We start from the raw sequence: 18,589 nt of genomic DNA on the forward strand, positions 1-18,589 counted from the left end.
TTTATTTTCCATGCTGAGTGATTGTTTCCACTCTTGCTCTGTGTTTGTTTTTGTTTAGTTTGGTTTTTTTTTTCCCATTTTTTTGGAGGAACTTTCATGTTGTGAGGTTTTTTTTTTTTTTTGTTTGTTTTGTTTTTAAGGTGAAAAAGCAGACAAAATGGTTTTGGACTTAATTATTTTTTTTTTCCTTAGAGGAAATAATCCCTGTGATATTTTTCTCCCTAAAGGCCTGGTCTCTCTCTTTGTCCCAGCCCTTCAGGGCAGATCTGATACATGATTTTTGCAGGGATCCAGGGTCATATATGTGAATGGGTTTTTTTCTTTAGGTGAAATACTCTTTGCTTTTATTTGGGATTCTTTTTTTTTTTTTTTTTTTTTTTTTTTTATTTCCCAGCCCCCTAGAGAGGACTGCTTGGTTTGCATTAGTCACAAGCCTTCCTCCCTATTGATAAAGAAGGGACACTCAGCTGCAAGGATGAGAGGAAATAGAATTAGAAGCAACAGAAAGCTACTTATTGTCTCACTGCAGTAGTCTAACAATGAAGAAAGGGGTGTACTTAAATTCTGTTTTTGTTGCTCTGTATCCATGTGGTGAAATGCCTGGCTACTTGGGAACTGCCCATTTGTACATTTAATTCTGTAGCATAACCAAAAACTGAAGTAACCTGAGGCACCTATGCCATCTAAAAATACAGGTCCAGTTAATAAGTCTTAATATTCCTTCATGTGAAACAAAATATAGATTTGCTAAATCCTACAATTTTTTCTTGCTTACATCCACTGGTAAAAGGGAAAACAAATACTGAGGTTACAGAACTGAGGATATATCACATATTATTCATGCCATATCAGCACTCTCCTTTCCTTCCTTGCTGTGCTAATGTGGCCAGTCCATAGGGTATGATATTTGGCAAACAATTTGTAGCCTACTTGGTGCTTTATGATGTATATTCCACACAGTTTAGCATTTATAATGCAGCAAGGAAAAAAAATCCCAAACGAATCCAGTACAGTCTATCTGCATATAAGGGAGAATTTCTATAGAAATAACTTGTTTCTGCAATTTCTCACAATAATGAATTAAATTTGCTACGAGCTAGGGCCAAAGGCTAATAGGGATCTCTTCTAGGATGCCAATCTAAGGAAATACAGGGCATTTTATTCATTATTAGCACACCTTTAATTTAAGGCTTTCATGCTCCTGGAGCAAGTAGTAAGCACAGTTTTGAGTAAAGAAGATAAATAATAGCTGCTGGAGCTGTTCCTTATCGGTTGATGGTTATATAACCTAAGGCAACTAATGGCTTGATAAAGGACTTTGCAATTATTTATTCATAACGTCTGTCTGATATATAAAGAAAACTCATCAGAAGGAGAGAATTTCTTTATCTGTTACAGGCTGGAAAGCAGCTCTGTGGAGAAGGACTGGGGGTCCTGGTGGACAGCAAGTTGTCCATGAGCCAGCAGTGCCCTAGTGGCCGGGAAGGCCAACGGTGTCCTGGGGCGCATTAGGAAGAGCATTGCCAACAGGTTGAGGAAGGTTGTGGAGTCTCCCTTTTGGGAGATGTTCCAGAACCATCTGGATGCAATCCTATGCCATGTGCTCTGGGACGGCCCCGCTTAAGCTGGGAGGTTGGATGAGATGACCTGGTGTGTTCACATCCAATCGGACCCATTCTATTACTCTGTAGCTCCTTTAAAATGCCATTAAGGAAATAACAGTGAATATGTGCAGATATTCCTTTTGCTCAGTAAGGCTGCTTCCTCATGGAATACTCACTGGTTCTTAGCTGCCTACCTGAGGATAAAAACCAAGTTGTTCTTTTGTTTTAAGAAGTATTTTGACACTCTGTAAAGTCACTATAGCAAAGAAGGCTGTGTCTATGGGCTGTCTCTCCTGCTTTTCTGAGAGCTCAGCAAAGTTGCTACGGAGGTTGCACTAAGATAACTCTTATTCCTGCTAAGTTAAGAAGTAGAAGGAAGTGAATTGGAATTGTGAAACCAGTGCTTGATTGAAAAGATCAGCTCACACTTCCCGTTTGTGATTTTTTCTTTCTCCATCTGCTCCTTCCATTTCTTTTTAACTCAGTTGACATGATTTGTCTGGTATTCAAAACTGGTTTTTGGGGTATGCTACACATGGGGCTTCAACTTGATCCAACTGTAGGCAAGAAAAAGGTCAAATAAACAACATTCAATTTCATCTTATGTATTGACATCAGTGCTGGCATTTTTTTTGTTTTAAAATCACCTTCTGCCATCTGTTCTCCTTGGGTGTTTGTTCATTGAATAAAAATGAAGGAAAGGTTAATTTTCAAGGTATTTTTGAAAGTAATTTTTCAGATGATAGACACATTAAAATCAAAATGGATTCATAACTATGCATCACAACCATTGCTTCTTTAAAATAAAAATTAATATTTTTCCCAAATTAGCTGTGACTAGACTGACTTGCCTGCTAAATTAGCTACTGCACAGTAGCATGGCTTGGTGACTGGGTTTTCAGAATATTTTTTGTGATCTCTTTATCAGTCAGGGCAATTTATTACGTAATTCAAGTTTATCAACTTGTACATAGAGCTCCATCCTTTACTGGATTATTCTCTGCCATATCTGCCATTTTGCTGTTTCCAAGAGGTTGCCCTGCAGGGGGGTTGGGCTGTGTGAGAGGAAATGGGGGTATATATGGTTCCCTCAAAGGAAATGTGAGTAGTTTGCTGTTTTTTTGGTGAAAAATGGAGGAGGTGGAGTTTGGGTGCACGGGGAGAAAGGCAGGAAGCATGGCAAGTTTTGTATTACACCCAAAACCTAAAAGAGAAGAGTCAGGAAATTACCGTGTTGGAGATGAGTTTTTGCTGATCTCCCTCCTAGCTGCCCTGACACTGTCCAGCTTCTCTTGCTGCTGGTGCTGCCTGGTGGTTTTATTAATGCTGATTGTTTCAGCCACGCACAGTAGGCACAGCCGGCACTGGTGATGGCAGCAAGTCCCTCTCTGGGTACACAAGGGGGTTGAAGTCCCCTTAAGGAGCTTCTGCAGTGAATTCCATTACTTCAGGCTAATTCCATCACTACTTCCCTAATGGTTGCAGTTTCAAATGTTTCAGTCATCCAGTTCTTTAATTTCCTCCTTCTCCTAAAGGCATCCTGTTTCTGCTTCAGGATTGTGGCAGAGGTGTCTAAATGGTAAAACATGATGCATGATGCCTTTGATGCCAATGTAGGGCCACACAGGAGGATTCTGAACTGTGATGGCCCTCTTTTCAGGACAGAGTGTGACAGCACTTCGTCCTGAAGCAACTGCTGCTCCAAGGACAAGACAAATTGTAGTATTTTGTTTGTAACTAAAAATAACTATGTCTGGCAGCACAATTACCAGTACTTTAATCTTTCAGTGGGAGACAAGAAGGCAAGTAGGAGAGTAGATGAAATAACAGCCTGCTTTTAGCATTGGGACTTTAAGGGTATCATTGTGCTGTTAATATTTTTATCATTAGGTATATTATTTCAAAGGGATTTTGTCTCTGTTCCCATGGTCCTAATAGTGTGTGGTCCCTGTTTCCAAGGTGAGAAAGGTCAGCAGCACTGCCAAGAGATGTGGTAATAAATGAGAGGTGAGAAGCTAAACTGCTTAATCCTGCCCACTAGCCTCCATCCTTTGGATGCAAATTGACTCTAGGATGTGCAAGGGCTGCCAAGATGTTAACCTCCTGAAAAAAGGAGTGCATCAGCAACAAATGAACTGTCCTTTAGTAAAATAATCTTAATGCTTCCTTAATTACACCCCTGTAGGGTATGCACAGTTTAATAGCCAGCAGTGGAGGTGGCAAATGGAACTTAAGTCTTGCAGTTTTAGAGAAAACAGGCACTGTAGTTTCAAGAAGTGATAAGGGAGAAGAAATTGAAGAATATTGGATAACTGGGATTTTAAATGTCTGATATTACTCAATTCCCTTTCCTTTCTGTCAATACTGAAATGAAGATGTTCAGTATAAAAGGATCTCCTTACTGGACACGCTCACAGATTGTCTATTTGAATGCAAATGCTGTACACACTATTCCAGCAGAGTTATACTAGGAGATTGCCTTTTTGAACAATTGTTCAGCCACAACCATTTTGTGCCTAACCACACATGCATGAGTGGGCAAATACCTCCTAAAATAATAGATAGATCTAATCTAATAGATTTGTTAAAATCTCTGATTTTTGCTATGCTAATATCTCTCCTTCAGGCAAGAATGAATGTAGGTAACCTGCCATGTATTCAAGTATGGGAAAATGGAATAATTTCTGTTTGGTTTTAAGCCCTTAAAACTATGTTGCTTGAAAGTGTTTCAGATTGAAAATTATTAATAAAAGAGTGATTGCTATAACATAAATCTGTCAGCATTTTGCCTTCAAGTCAGTGGGCTGCACCAGCCTGGGGTACTGACATACCTCCTGACAGCTGGCTAAGTGGCTTCTGAGCAAGGCATCTCCTGTTTGCTTGCCTCTCTGGGATTTGACTGCTAGGCCTAATATTTAGGGTTATCTGAGTCTGTATTATACATTATCATATGCATATTAGCTGATGTATTGAGGATCTCTGCTTTTGTGATATTTATATGAAAGGAGGAGTGATTGATCCTGGAAACAAAGAGGATATGAAGTTCCTGGAACTTAACAGAAAAGCAGGATAGTCAGCAGGATATTTATTTCGGTCCTATGGCTTGCGACACATGTACTCTTCAGTTTCTCTTGCTTGAGGTGCTGCAATACTGGCTAGCTTGTTATTTGGTCTTTTCCACTCTGCCTTCATTCACATGGTGCTGTCACATTGTGTCACAGTACGAGCTGGCTTGTACTGGACAATTAATTTGGCTATAAAGAAGAAACCCAGCCAGCTCCATAAAACCAGCCTCTGGGTTGAAAGACAGGAACTTCAACCAATTACATTCCATCCTAAGTGACAGGCATATCACTGATCCAGGATCTGGGGGGCATAAGAGATCAGACCAATGAGCTATCCTGACAGGGTTTTTGAGACCCCCCTTTATAAAGAGGGGCTCGAGGAATAAATTTTGTTGCCACATGGACATCGGGTGAGTGGTTCTCTTTGTCTCCAACCCACTCCCCCAAGCATTCACAACACGGAGCAAAGAAATCCTTGAGGCCTGAGTATTTTTCCCTGTCTCCCCTCTCTCATTTTTTCTGAATTCTCCCTCAGATTCCCAAGGGGGCCAGTGAATAATTAAGGTTTTACTGAAAAAATCAGATAGCTGAGGGGGAAGAGATGGCATTTTTTTTAAACAAAACTAGTCTCTGAGAACTCTTACGTTTCAGAAATATTTTTGCTTTGAAGTGTTTACGCTTCAGTGTGTTTGGGAATTAGATGCTTCCAAGTATTTCAATTATGTCAAAATAAAAGGTTTTAAACACAAAATATGTTTTCAGCCAAAATGATTTGCCAGATTTGGTGGTAATCAGTAGTCTTAGTTGCCTTAATTCTGAAGTCTTCTGGGGCACAATACACGGTTCAAAAGTTGCCCACCAATGTATCCTAGGGCCTACTGTACAGTCTTCTTCAAAGGTTTAGCCCAAGCCAGCAGAGTTTTGGCCTCCAAAGGCAGAAAAGCCAGGAAATGCATGAATATTTCTAGATACATTTTTGGAAAATATGAGCTTACTAAAGGGGAATAGAAGACTTCAACATAAGGAAGATGTATGATGCAGTAATCAGTATCTTTGGTACTGTTATCTGAGAATAAAGAACACAGTCCTTCAAAGCAGAGCTACTGAAGATCAGCTGGGACAAGAGCAGTGAAGTCGACAGATTTTCTTGGATTTCTGGGGCCTGGCTTATTTCTGTTAAAGATGATGAGAAGAGGTAGGTACAAAGCTTGCATCAGGTGACAATCATGCATGCCAGGCCATCTGCTGGTAACATCTCTTAGAGCATTTTCCAAAGGAAAGATACTACTGTCAAAAGTTGAATTTTTTTCAGCTCTTCAGAAGAAAAGCTTCAGGTAGTTCAAGTCTCTGCTGAACTGCAAATTAGACTGGAACAACTCTGAGTAAATTATATATCTAAAACTGAGTGCTGCAGTGAACCCTTTGAATTGTATCTGAATCTTGGAAGTCATGAATAGATGAAAGGTTTCAGCATATCTGAGCATTATTTAATCTTATATTTTTTTTAGGGAAATGAGAGAGAAGGAAGGAGAAGCTCCTAACAGAACAGTGTTGAACATTGGCCTTTGGTTGGCTGTTCAGAACAGCTGTCACGTTAAAATGAATGTCAGTATTCTAATCAAGGCAAATGAGCCTCAGAACAGTGCAAGCTCATATTTTCCTTTATCTCATTATTTATACAGGTCTGAACTGTGATTCTCCAGTGCTTACAACAGAAATACTATTTCCCCTGTAGTACTGGCTTGTGTCCTTCTGCATGCTAATGCAATATTCCGTTTCTAACTGGGATGTAATAGATTAGTGGATACATGAGGCTATCATTCCTCTGCTAATGTGGATCCAGCCATGCAGAAACCCTGAGGTTTATCATAAACAGGCCAGCTTCTGGGCATTCTTCATTTAAAATTCAATTTAAATAATTTCTAATTTAAGTGTCTACTTTGTTTTCTGCCTTTCAGCTTACATGCACTTTTTTTTTTTCTTTTTTGGAAAAAAATTGATGTTTACTATTAGAGGGTAAGGATGGATGATAGTGCTGTTTGCATTTGTCAGCTAATTTTTTCTACCATTGTCATTTTCTTTATGAATAGGAGGTGTACTGTAGTGATGTATGAAGTATTTGTCTTAGGATTAGGATTTCAAATAGCATTTCAGTGCCTTTCCTGGACAGGGAATGTAGATTTCTGCATTTAGTTTTTCCTCCTCTTTCTGGCATGGCTGCACAGATTGTGGTAAAGTCCAAAAACATGACCAAATAACGCATGTGCACTATACCCCAATTTTACTCTAATTTTCCTTTTTTCTGTACACAGTTGTGAAACTCATGTACAGCATGCTGGGCTCAATGAGGATATAACAGGCTGCTGGACGTGATTTTATTCCTGTTTTCAAAGTGAAAGAAGGGGACATGGTAAGGTCTTTTAGGAGATCAAGCAGGTTGATTTAATGATATAACCAAACCATATATGCACAACTCTTTACCTGCCACAGTGTGCATAAAATATTAAGTCTCCCTCTCTGGTCCTTAAGGCCTGGATGTGAAAGGTTGTGTACCTACCTTACCAGGCCTGGTGACCTGGTACCAAAGTATTCAGATGAGCAAGTGCTCCTCCCTGCAGAGGGAGGAGAGTGGAAAAAGGGAAAATTCTGGGGGTGCTTAAGTGTGAGAAATGGCCAGAACACAGCGGGCCATTTCCCCCAGCACTGGTGGGGTTAGGATGAATATATTTGGGTGTGCAGAATATGACTAGTGCTGGGTGATGCTGGCCCCAGTGATCTGCCTTCCTGCTTCTTCCCGTGGTTGAGGATCTGGATGATTCCCAGTGGTCAGGGAAGTTGTCTTTGCACAGGAGTCACATCTGCAGTACCTGTTAAATGTTCCCATCCCATGTGGTTCACAGATGCCACGTCACAAGCTCAAATGTGTTCAGGTGGTCTTGGCAGAACAGGAAGGCAGAGTAATGTCCATAAGATGGAAGAATGTTGGGTTGCTGCTGACAATTGGGATTAGGCTGGGTGTGTCAAGCCCTTCTTTTTGACCCTGTGACCAGGCACCACAGTTATAAGTAGAGTCAACTAAGGTACAGCCCTCCTTCGAATTTGCTTTTTACTGTTTTTAGACTTTGAATTTATGTGGTTAATTTTTTCTTCAAGGATTGCTTGTACTGAGAAAAAGAAATCATAGTTTTAAAGTGTATATCTCCTTGCCTTGGGCTAATCTCAGGATGATATACAATAGCTTGGGGATCTGAGAAATAAGACATGAATCAATAATATTTTTCAGTTCCTTTGTATGTTGTAAGCAGATTCACATCACTCTTATAATATCCTCATACACTTGTAGTTTGAAGATTATTTTCTCTTTGTCTCTTTCTATTATTCATAGTGGTTTTATATCTACGTGTCAAAGAATTGCAGAAAAAAACCCACAGTGAAACTGAGGGCAACTGTGGAACATTTTAGCTCCAAAAGTGAATTTTTTTTCATTAAGATCTAAATAAAAGTGTTGATTATATTTGAAGCTAGTTCTCTTTTATTCAGCAGCTATGTGAGAAACCACAGCTATAGTTGTCTTTTACAGAACATTAGAGAACAGTTTCTCTTTGCCTCTGTAGACATCCGTGATCGTAGTGAATGACATTAAATTAATCCTGCCCATTTTGACATTCATGGGAACATTTCCACTGCCTACAGTGAAGCCAAAATCTGTCTAATATGTTTTACATTGGGTGACAGAGTTTAAACCCAGGTGAACCTGTTTCCTGCCAACACTGTTATGATTTTATTTGTGTGTTTTGTGATGGTGTAATGGGATGTTAATCCAGACTTCCAGGTGCTAGGAGGAGTGTGAGAAGAAAGAAGAGGTGTTTGTTTTTACCTTTCCTCTCTTTAAGAGGTTTCCTGTCCCACAGAAATCTTGCTGAGGAAGCTTTCCTTCCTATATGGACATTTAAAACAGGTGAGCAGAAATCAAATCATAAAAACCCCACCCAGGTGAATTGTTGCTGTATGCTTTTTATGAGTTAAGGTAGAATGGCATTGTAAGATTGCCATCTATTTCAGATATTTTTTTGTCTTTAATCTATTGGTTCCTTCAATAAGTTTCTTTAAAAGTGGGGATTTTAAATGGTAGACTTCTAACTGGGGACTTAATTTTTGACAATGTCACTTGTAAAATGAAATTTGAATGCTAAATGCTATAGTTTTGAAGTGCTGTAGTAATAATAAGATTAATTATTAGAATTTGAATTTCACTACTAGAGATTTTCAGAATGTTGTGCAATTTTTCTTCCAGATTCCCACAGCACTGCACTGCCACAACTAGTTCAGTGGTAGCTACTTTTTTTTTTCCCCCCTTTTTTCCAGTCTTCCACAGCTATCACTGAGTATGACCATATTGTCTTTCTGGTTCAAATAACACAGTAAATAACTACAGCCAAGCATCTCTATGGCTCTGGCAACTATTTCAGTTGTCACTATTTCACATGATTTTAAATAGAAAGACACTTTTTTGGTCTGCCCAATGTTATATAGAGTATTTTTTCCCAATTTTTTTAATGTGAGATTTTTGAGACAATTGGTCTTACAGCTTTGGCCCTACCTCTTGAAAATGTGGAAATTTAAAATTGTATTTGGTAGAGAAGAGAGGGGAGAGAATCTAAACATTGTTCCTTCTCTCTCCTAATAAAAATAGAGCAAATGACAAGTGTTCTTAGCTTTTGTTTCTTACATTTCTAATCATGCTTAACTTTCCATAACTCCTTAAATTTACAGAGATTGCACAGTGGAAAAGTTATTTTGATTTTTTTTTCTCTTGGATTCCTGAATAGGTTCTTCAGTATTGAAAAGAGTTAAAAAACCTAGAGGGAAAGGTGAACATGCAAAAGATCAATCTGTGTGTTTGTGAAAACAGAAGTCTTCTTTCTGATGCTCTCTATTTCCTGAGAAAGTAGAAATATTATAAAGATGGTGCAGCTATTTCTAGAACATGCCTGTTTTTGGGAACCAGTTCAAGAGGAAAATTTCCTTTTGAAACAACGTAAGTGAAGCCTCCTTAAAGTCATGCTAAAAAAATAGATTTGAATGACCTGTGGAAAAAAGTAGTCCAAAAATCTTTTGATTTGTTCCATGGCAAAACTCTGACCCACTCAGTTGAACAACATCTTGCAGCTGCCACCATCAGCTAGAAGGGTTGCCAAGGAAAGTGACTCAAATCTTTGGGGCTTTTTGCTGCAGCTGCCACCACCGCTTTTTGCTGCAGCTCCTCAGAAAAAACCAGGAAAAAGAAAGCTACTAGTCCTGAGGCTCATATCCACAGGCTTGACCCACAGATAGTCAAAACACAGCCTCATCTCTCTGTGGAGAAATGTGCTTTGCTGTGAGAGCTGCAGGGGCAAGCAGCTGTCATTGGGATGTGGGAGGAGTGGATTTTTGTTGGTCAGGTTTTGGACATGCCATTGGAATGTGCTTGCTAGGGTTCTCCCAAAAAGCAGCAGGGTTTCAGCATTCTTCCCTAGAGTAGCCGTGTTGATTCGAAATCTCAACAGCATATTTCTGTGTTCTATAGGAGGAGTTTTAACTTGTGGCCCCTTGGTTTACTTCCAATCTGTAAAACACTGGGGATTTTGAGAATCAAAATAAACTTCCCTGCAGTGCTTGCAGGCCTAAGGTCTCATATCTTGTCTCTCAGATGGAGCTGTGAATTGAGTCTTGACTTGAAATGTTAATACCATGACTGAGAGAGCTGCTATATCACTCAGCCTGACTCCAGAGGGAAAAGACCAATCACTTTAGAGTTAAGATGCTTGAGTTAGAAAAAGCACGTGGGCTATGATTGACATTCAGATATAATTTTTTTGTGCTGCCGGCTGATACCTGAGAAATTCCCTGGGCTTAGAAAAATAAAGGTCACTAAAGAACATGTCTCAAGGCTGCTGCTCCCCTATAATATATGGGTAGGATAACGAATTTCCATACTCTGGAGAATAAGATGCTATATTTAAACTTTTTAAAGTGTGAACTGATTTATATGACAGGGCCTTCCTTTTAGCTAATGGCAGTGTAGAATATCCTTTGTGAGACTTATTGAAAAGAGTAGGTTAAACATTTAATAGTTTTACAAAAAATACAACCTGCAGTCCCCTAATCTCCACAAGCAGCCAATTGAATTTGTCATGCCAGATCCTAATCTGGTAGTGCATTGGGAATCCTGCACGAATACAGCTGGGCATCCCGTGTGCAGTCTGGAGAGTTGAGGTTTATTATTAAGTTATATTCAGTAAAACATGTCAGAATGGATTACTTTTCAGGAGATGATTTATAGGCACTAATCTGGATTTTGCAGCAGTTCCATGAAATACAGTTTTTCGACTATATCTTAAAAAGGTAATGCAGTTAAGATTTCATTCAGGCAGTTTATGGAGCCTCTGAAAATAAATTTAGTTTCAATAGAATGACATCTCTCATAAAAGTCAAATCTGTCTTTCTTGAAATTCAGTTTTTGAAATGAGAGCTGACAATGGCTTGTAATGTTAAAAGCATCTTTGCTGGTTCAAGTCCCAGGACAGTCACCATGTGACTTATCCTTCTTTTAGGCTGCAGAAGACAAAAGGTCGCAAAGAGAACAGCATTTCTCTCCCACATCAGAACTCACATTAGCTCTCATTAAGAAATTATCTTTGTACTCACATCTTGGTTTTGGCAACACCAGCTGTGATTTGTGTAATTAACGTGTGCAGGACCTACAAGGAGGGGATGTAGAGTGGAGGGTAAATGACAGAAGCATGGGCATGGAAGTCCAACAGAATCACTTAGTGCTTGAGTATAATTTGTCTCAATGAAATTATTCTTTATCTAGTGATTCTATTGCTGGAGGGTATTCTGTGTTTCAGCCATATTGACCAGCATACAGCAGGTTCCTATGCAGATATCAAATGAAAATCAGAAATTTTACTTCCCTTGTTTGGTCGACTTGAATTGCTTAAATGAATGTTTGATGTTTTCCCCCGTGTTTCTTCTAAGAATTTCTTTCCCTTTTTTTTTTTTTTTTCCAATTGGAAATAGTCCTAGTTACAGGTGTAAATGATAATATTAAAGATCACATTTTAGCATTTTAGCTATTTTAGATATTGCGGTTTTTGAATAATCTGTTCTTCCATAGCCCAATTTTTCCAGTGCGTTATTCCAATATTTTGAAATTCAAAAGTTTGAAACTCTGACATACTTTTGTTTGTCAGAAAAAGATGGTATCCAAGTCAAAATTAAAGTCTCTGTGTGCTTCTCAAGCACTTCAGTAGTATTTCCAGAAGAATCCCTTCTGACTTTCTACAAAGAATAGGTTTTTAGTAGGTTTACACTAAATTCCACAAAGTGTAAAACTTCTAAAAACTGTATTTGGTTTGTATCATAATTTGGTTTCTAGAATGGCATTAAAAAAATAATTTCAAAATTATGTGCTTGTAAAACACTGAATGAAAAGCAAAACCAAGAAAAGTGTTTTTTCTCATTTGTTTTAGCACACATGGAAGTATGAACTAGGGGATCCTTTATTATTCATGATATTTAATATTCTTCACTGCCAATGCACATATGTCAAAACACAGATTCTGTTTTGGGCCTTTCATTACTAATCCTGCTGAGAAACTATTGTTCTCCTGTGCATCAAAATTGCATTTGTGCATCTCATAAGCAGGAGGAAAATATTTGTAAGTTTTTAGCACTTCTAATGATATTAAAGCATTTCACACCTGTTGATATCATCATCAGAGGACCAGGACAACTTTTTAGCAGCTAATGATGTGACAGGACCTCTCACCTCTGACACAGCAGAAGCTCATCTGCTTCCCTCTTGGCTGGGACAGGCTGGAGTAAGCTTGCCTTGTGGTGAATTCTCTTGGCTAAAAACATCCTTAGCCAGCAATAAACATCCTACCTTGAATGCATGAGAAGGGATAAGCTAATATTTGTGACTGACAGACACAGCACTTCTACAAACTACAAAAGACCACTATAATTTTCATAAAATCAGAAATCTCTTGCACATGCTCTGGGTATGTGAGAAGTTCTCCTCAAAAGCCAAGATGTCAGCCTCAAGTAACTTTCCTGGGAATTGAGAGAAAGGAGGCTCTTTGCACGCCACAACCTTTAGCTGGGTCTTATAATAATCAGTATCACTTACCATCATTCATTAATTTATACTATTTCTTTGCTAGCTGAAATATAGGTACCTTTATTATAGTGCACTGTCTTATTGATGCCCCAGGTTTTAGCTTTTATATTTTTCAGGTTCTGTACTGCTTTAGTGTGTGGGTCTGGGCTTCATATGAGGGGATAGTGAGCTCTCTTCACAGAGTAGGCAGACAAAAGAATTCCTTCTTTAGCTGGGGAACAAGGACAACTAATCCAAATTTCAGGCCTAAGAGCATAAAAAATGTGGACTGAAGAGAGAAAAACAAGGAGGATGGGACTTCATGGGCTAAAGCTGTAATTGGACAATTAACTCCAATATGCAAATGGACCAAAACTTATAAAAGTGTAAGACCCCATGACCTGTGGTCCATTTTGTGACCATTTTGGGTTCACCTGGGGTGTAGCCCTGGCTGGGCTCTTGTGCTGCCTCCTAATAAATCCCTTCTTTATTCTTTAACTCTGTCTAGTCTCTGTTCTAGGTCAGCCTTCACAAGGCATCATTATGAACCTACTACTAGTGTTCTTTTGTTTATCCTGTGTAGTGAGAAGCCTGTTAAAGCTTTCCATCTGCTTTTCCTGGTGCCTATTCAATGAATAATTCATGTTGTAATAGACCTGATCAGTCATTATTATGAACTTGTGAGCGAGAGTGAGTTTTGGGATGCTGGCTGCCTTAATAAAACTGCTGCCTACTGCCAAAAATCTGGGCAAAGGCAGGGGTCATCCAAACTCTCCCTCCTCCATTTATAGCATATAAGGACTTGAAATAATTAAATGAGTATATTGAAATAACCCAAAATTGCATTTGAGTGATTTGAAATAATATTTCTTAGTTTATTTCTTTTTATAAGTGTTGAATTCTCACAAAAGAATGTTACTGAGCAAGCATATAAAAGCATTTGTAAGATGAACACTGTTGGCTCTTATGTCACTAGAGCAAAAATATTATAGAAGGCTTCTGTAGTGCTATCACAATGTTGTGATAAATATTAGCATTGCTTATAAATGTTGACTTTCCTACATTTATGAAGAGCAATCATATTTAGGAAGAAAATGCATAATTCCATGCCCAAATTCCATAGTCTGTAGCAATTTTCTGTATTTTTTGATTGTTTTGGCACATTAATTGCTTTTACATATATCATAAAAAACATAACTTTTAATTTACATTTCACTATTTTGCCTGGAACTGGAAGCAATTTGTGCCAGTTGGAAATCAAGCATAAAGTGCATGGACAGTTCTGCGACTGGAGGGGAGACAGCCTAAGAATAGCAGTATGGAGAGCAATTGCTTTTGTGTAACATCCTTTGTTTGCTGAGCATTACCTTACAGTGATATATTCAATATGCTCTTTGCTCTGTATTTGAAGCAGGGAACTAGGTGCTCCCTGGAAGTGGATTTTCTTTTCTGACTGTCAATATATACTAATTAATTTGATAAGGACAGCAGCTGTATCTGCCTCTTAATTCCTTAACCTTAGAGTAAGAATTAGAAATTGATTAGTCAGAGATAAATATATCTTATAGCATTTTCTCCTGAGAAAAAGCCCTTTACAAATGCATTCTTGTAGCAGGACTGGCCAGCACAGTGATGAAAGCAATTTTCCACTGCTGGAGGGAACTGTCTATGGTGACTGAATGGAAAGGATAAATGTTTGCTGATAGTAAAAATGGGGAATAAAATTTTGACTATAGGCAGTGAAAATAGTTTTGTGGGCTGATCTAAGGGTGCCTTGGCTGCAGGAATAAGGATGTCTATAGGTTCTATCTAGTGAAGATGAACTTACTACATATGTCAACCAAAGATCATGAGAACAGGAAGTATTTCTTTGGGAAACAATGCATTTTTAGTGCTCCTGTTGGTGAGGGTTTATTATCTTTCATGATGTGATGCTTCCTGTTCCAGTATTATATCTCAAGTGTGGAATGAAATATGTTTTTAATTAAATGAATTATTTGGGTATACACACACTACAATTTTCCAAGAATTTCCAAAGTTTGCAAAGATTTTTTTTTTTTCCTCTATTAAACAAGTCATCACTGAATTAATATCCAGAACTAATTTCTGGAATCTCTTTGTTGTACTGTAAGTGAATTTACTGTGAAGGAAAAGTCCTATAGTGACCACAACTGAGGTACTTTTTTGGATACACTTGATTTAACCATCTGTAACCTGTTTATTTATACATCTGTTTATTTACACATCTAATCTGGATGACAAGTTACTAAGGCTCTTTGCCTTTGATGGCCTTTGCTGAGATAATTAGGAAGGCTCTTGGAAAGTGGTTTGACTGTTTCATCAATATGGATGTTGTTCCCTAGGGACTAGCCTGAGATTGCTATTACTCACAAATGAAATTAGCACATTAATTTTTATTGCTGGATGAAGGACTAAAACAAATTCAAGTGAAAAAATTCAGCAGATTTTTCGTGGTTTAAAGGAGGTCATGTTTTTGCTATTTGAAAAGAGATTATACTCTTAAAATCACTGTGCAGCCAATCTGTTTTATTATCCTTGCCAGCAAACACAACATTTACTCAGTCACAAAATTGCTAACAATGTAGTATGCATGGAGTTGAGGATAGTAGAGCTTTGTGTTTTTTCTGGGTTTCACCTTTCTGCCTTGTTTAAAGACCATTGTGAAGCAGCTCTGAGGGGGATCCCAACATCTTTCACTGAAAAAGTGAAAGCTTTGAAGTAAGTCCTGAAAAGGGAGAATTGGACAGCCGATTTCTTTGTGAGTTTGTCTTGGGGAAAAATAAAGATTATATTGAGCATAACTCAATAAGCGCTTATCAATGCTAGATGGCTTTTTTTTTTTTTTTTAATTAAATTGATTTGCAGAAATGGAGTTTCTGCAGAAGCAGTCTCAACAAGCTGCATGGTGCAACACAAGAGCTTCCTGCAGCTTTAAACTCAGTTTCCTGTTAACTAGCTGGAGAGATTGTTTGTGTTCCACCAGTGAAGTGCTAAATCTTTGAGGAAGTCTTAGTGTTTGAAGTAATCTCACATTACATCCATTTGCAAGATTTGTGTGCTAACATTTAGCAATCTCCATATTCCTTCTATCCTTCCTGTTTTGAGGGAAGCTGTTGTTGTTGTTGTTGTGGAGCAAGAGTGGAGAACTCTGAGAAGCCTCTCTTTATGGAAAAGCTGGTCATCTGCTCTTTCATGTACACAGTGATGCGTTTGTGCCTGCTTTTGGCTCTAGGAGGGGAGATGGGTGCTGGTGGTCCTTACCACCTCAGTTTCAGGTGATTTTATTATAGGTTTTACAACAAACTCTTGAAGAACTTGGATCTGTCTAGGCAAGACCATTATCTTGCGTGTGCATCCATTAATTTCTTTGTTCTGTTTGACTGTTACTTAATCATATTTGCCTTTTCCTTTTCAAATATATCAGTGTTCCATATCTTTGAAGCAAATTGATGTAATTTTTTTTGTTCCTAATTCCTATTCAATTACAATTTAAAAAAAACACTTGGAAAGGAGCAGTGTACTCTCCCCCTCATTCCTGGGTGCAATGAATCCAGCTCTTTCTAGGCTGATTGTGTTTCCATGAAAAGTGATGAAGCTGCTCATGTGGAGTGATAACTTTGCAGAAATCAGTTGTAATATTAATGAAGCAAAACACCACTGAGCATGAGGAAGGCTGGTGGGAAAAGGTGAAGTACAGTTTAAACCTTTAGCTGGGTCTTCTAATAATCAGATTGTTTGTTCTACACAGCCTAAGTGGCTGAATGCAGAGGTATCCATGATTGAAAAATGATGGCATGTGGTGATGTAAATGCTGGCAAGCTCAGAGGACACATTTGACATGGTGTGCCTATTCTAGGAAGCAGCAATGAAGCAGTTAAGATAGATGGGAATCAAGCAGTTAAAAATCCTGCATGTATTTTGAAAACTCATCCAAGGTACTTGGAGCCCATTGTTATTGCTGTCTCTCAGGATTTGTGCACAGTTTCTGGAAAACACAGTGTATGCTCCTGATAGAAATAGGTGTCCTTTTCTGCCATCCAAATGCCAAACAAAGTGGAATGGAAACCAAAGGGAAGCAGAGTGCTTTTGTAAAACCTGTCACTAGCAGGGCATTTTGGGGTTAGCTCCAGTCAGGTTGCATCATTCTCTGGATGCTCATGTATAAAATAAATTTCTGTGCAAACAATATAGCTGACTTGCTCCGTTTTTTACCAGGAGTTTAATTTGAAGGAGGTAGGCATTACTTTGGTAATTAAAATTATGGAGAGTTCATGGACTTTCTCTGTTGAGAAAAACAGTGAGCCCAGTTTTACTGTAACAGAGCATCTGAGTTTGTGATTGGTAAAACAGGTGCTGTACATTTTTGAAATTATTTCTTTGTGAATGCTTGTGCAGAAACCAAGAGTTACTTCATGGAAAAAAAAAAAACTTAGGTGTATTTGAAACGAATTATTTGTTTCTAAAAATGAAGTTTATTTTTATTTTTAATTCAAACAATCCTAAATTCTTCAGTTGTTTTTTTTAAATAGACTATGTCTTACTTCTTTGAATACTGTCTTCAGAATTTTATTAAAGACTCCAGGTGTTATCTTCTTCAGATCTGAGATGGAGAGTTCAGTTTATGCTCCTTGATGGTCTATTTCCTCTACTTAAGGATCTGCCTCATGCCAGCTATCAGTATTAGCATATGAGGGATTTCCTCCTGTGTTCTTCCAGAATAGTCATAGTCATTATTTGCAGGATGTATCAGAGAACAGTAATTTGTTGTGCTCCATAACCTGTAAGTAACGAATTGCAATATTAATTGCAATGTTAATTGCTTGGGTGGTCTTAGAGCTCATCTGGCAGGTACCTGTAGTTACAAGCAGACAATTGAACATGCACATGTGAGTTGTTTCTCTTTTTTTTTTCTTTGGTGTTCATATGGGCTTACTGGATATACTGGACTGTTTCATAGTAATCATAGTAAATATAGTCATGTTTCATAGTTTCGTATAATCAAAACTGCACTCAAAGTGCTGCAGGATATAGTAATTCTAAGATTAATAAATTACTCTTGGATGTCTTTTAAACCTGTATAGGCCTTCTATAATTAAATACATATAGTGCTCTTGTATCTTTGGTTGTCTGAAGAGAGGAAAGACTTGTAGAAAGAAGTTTGGTTTTTCATTAGTTGGAAAAATCAGAGAAGCTTTCAAATACTTATGTCAGATACCTTTTTATTTTGTTTTGCTTATGTTTCAGCAAAAAAGTCAAAATATTCAATGCATCTTAAAAGAGCACTGCAATGTTGTCTTGGGTGTTAGCAGAAATCAGATTGTGTGGACTCCAGGAGTGACCATTTTGTATTGAGAATTAGTTGCTGCATCACTACTCAAATAATCCTTGCTCAAATATGTGTTTTTAAGTCTCATCGGGACAGGCCAGAGGAAGCTATCTTGGAGGGTCAAGAATTTAATGTAAGTAAAAAGTTCTTCTAATGTTTACATTGCTTTTACAACATCAGCAATAAATGCTGGAATAAGGAACTGAATTTCACCATTAGTGTTTATTGTTGTTTAGACACTGATGGGTCTACCAGCAGTGTTGATGTCTGATCAGTTTTAACTTTTTCCACTGCACTTGGTGGTCCAAGCAATGAAAGGGACATTATCTTAATTCACCATTCCAGAAAAGCCCTCAGATCTGTCCTTTCTGCTCCAGTTATTCAGGATGAAGGCCATGCCTGGTTATTGTGAGCTCTAACAACAGAA

The sequence above is a fragment of the Vidua chalybeata genome, chromosome 4 (assembly GCF_026979565.1).
Source record: "Vidua chalybeata isolate OUT-0048 chromosome 4, bVidCha1 merged haplotype, whole genome shotgun sequence".
NCBI classification, from domain to species: domain Eukaryota; kingdom Metazoa; phylum Chordata; class Aves; order Passeriformes; family Viduidae; genus Vidua; species Vidua chalybeata.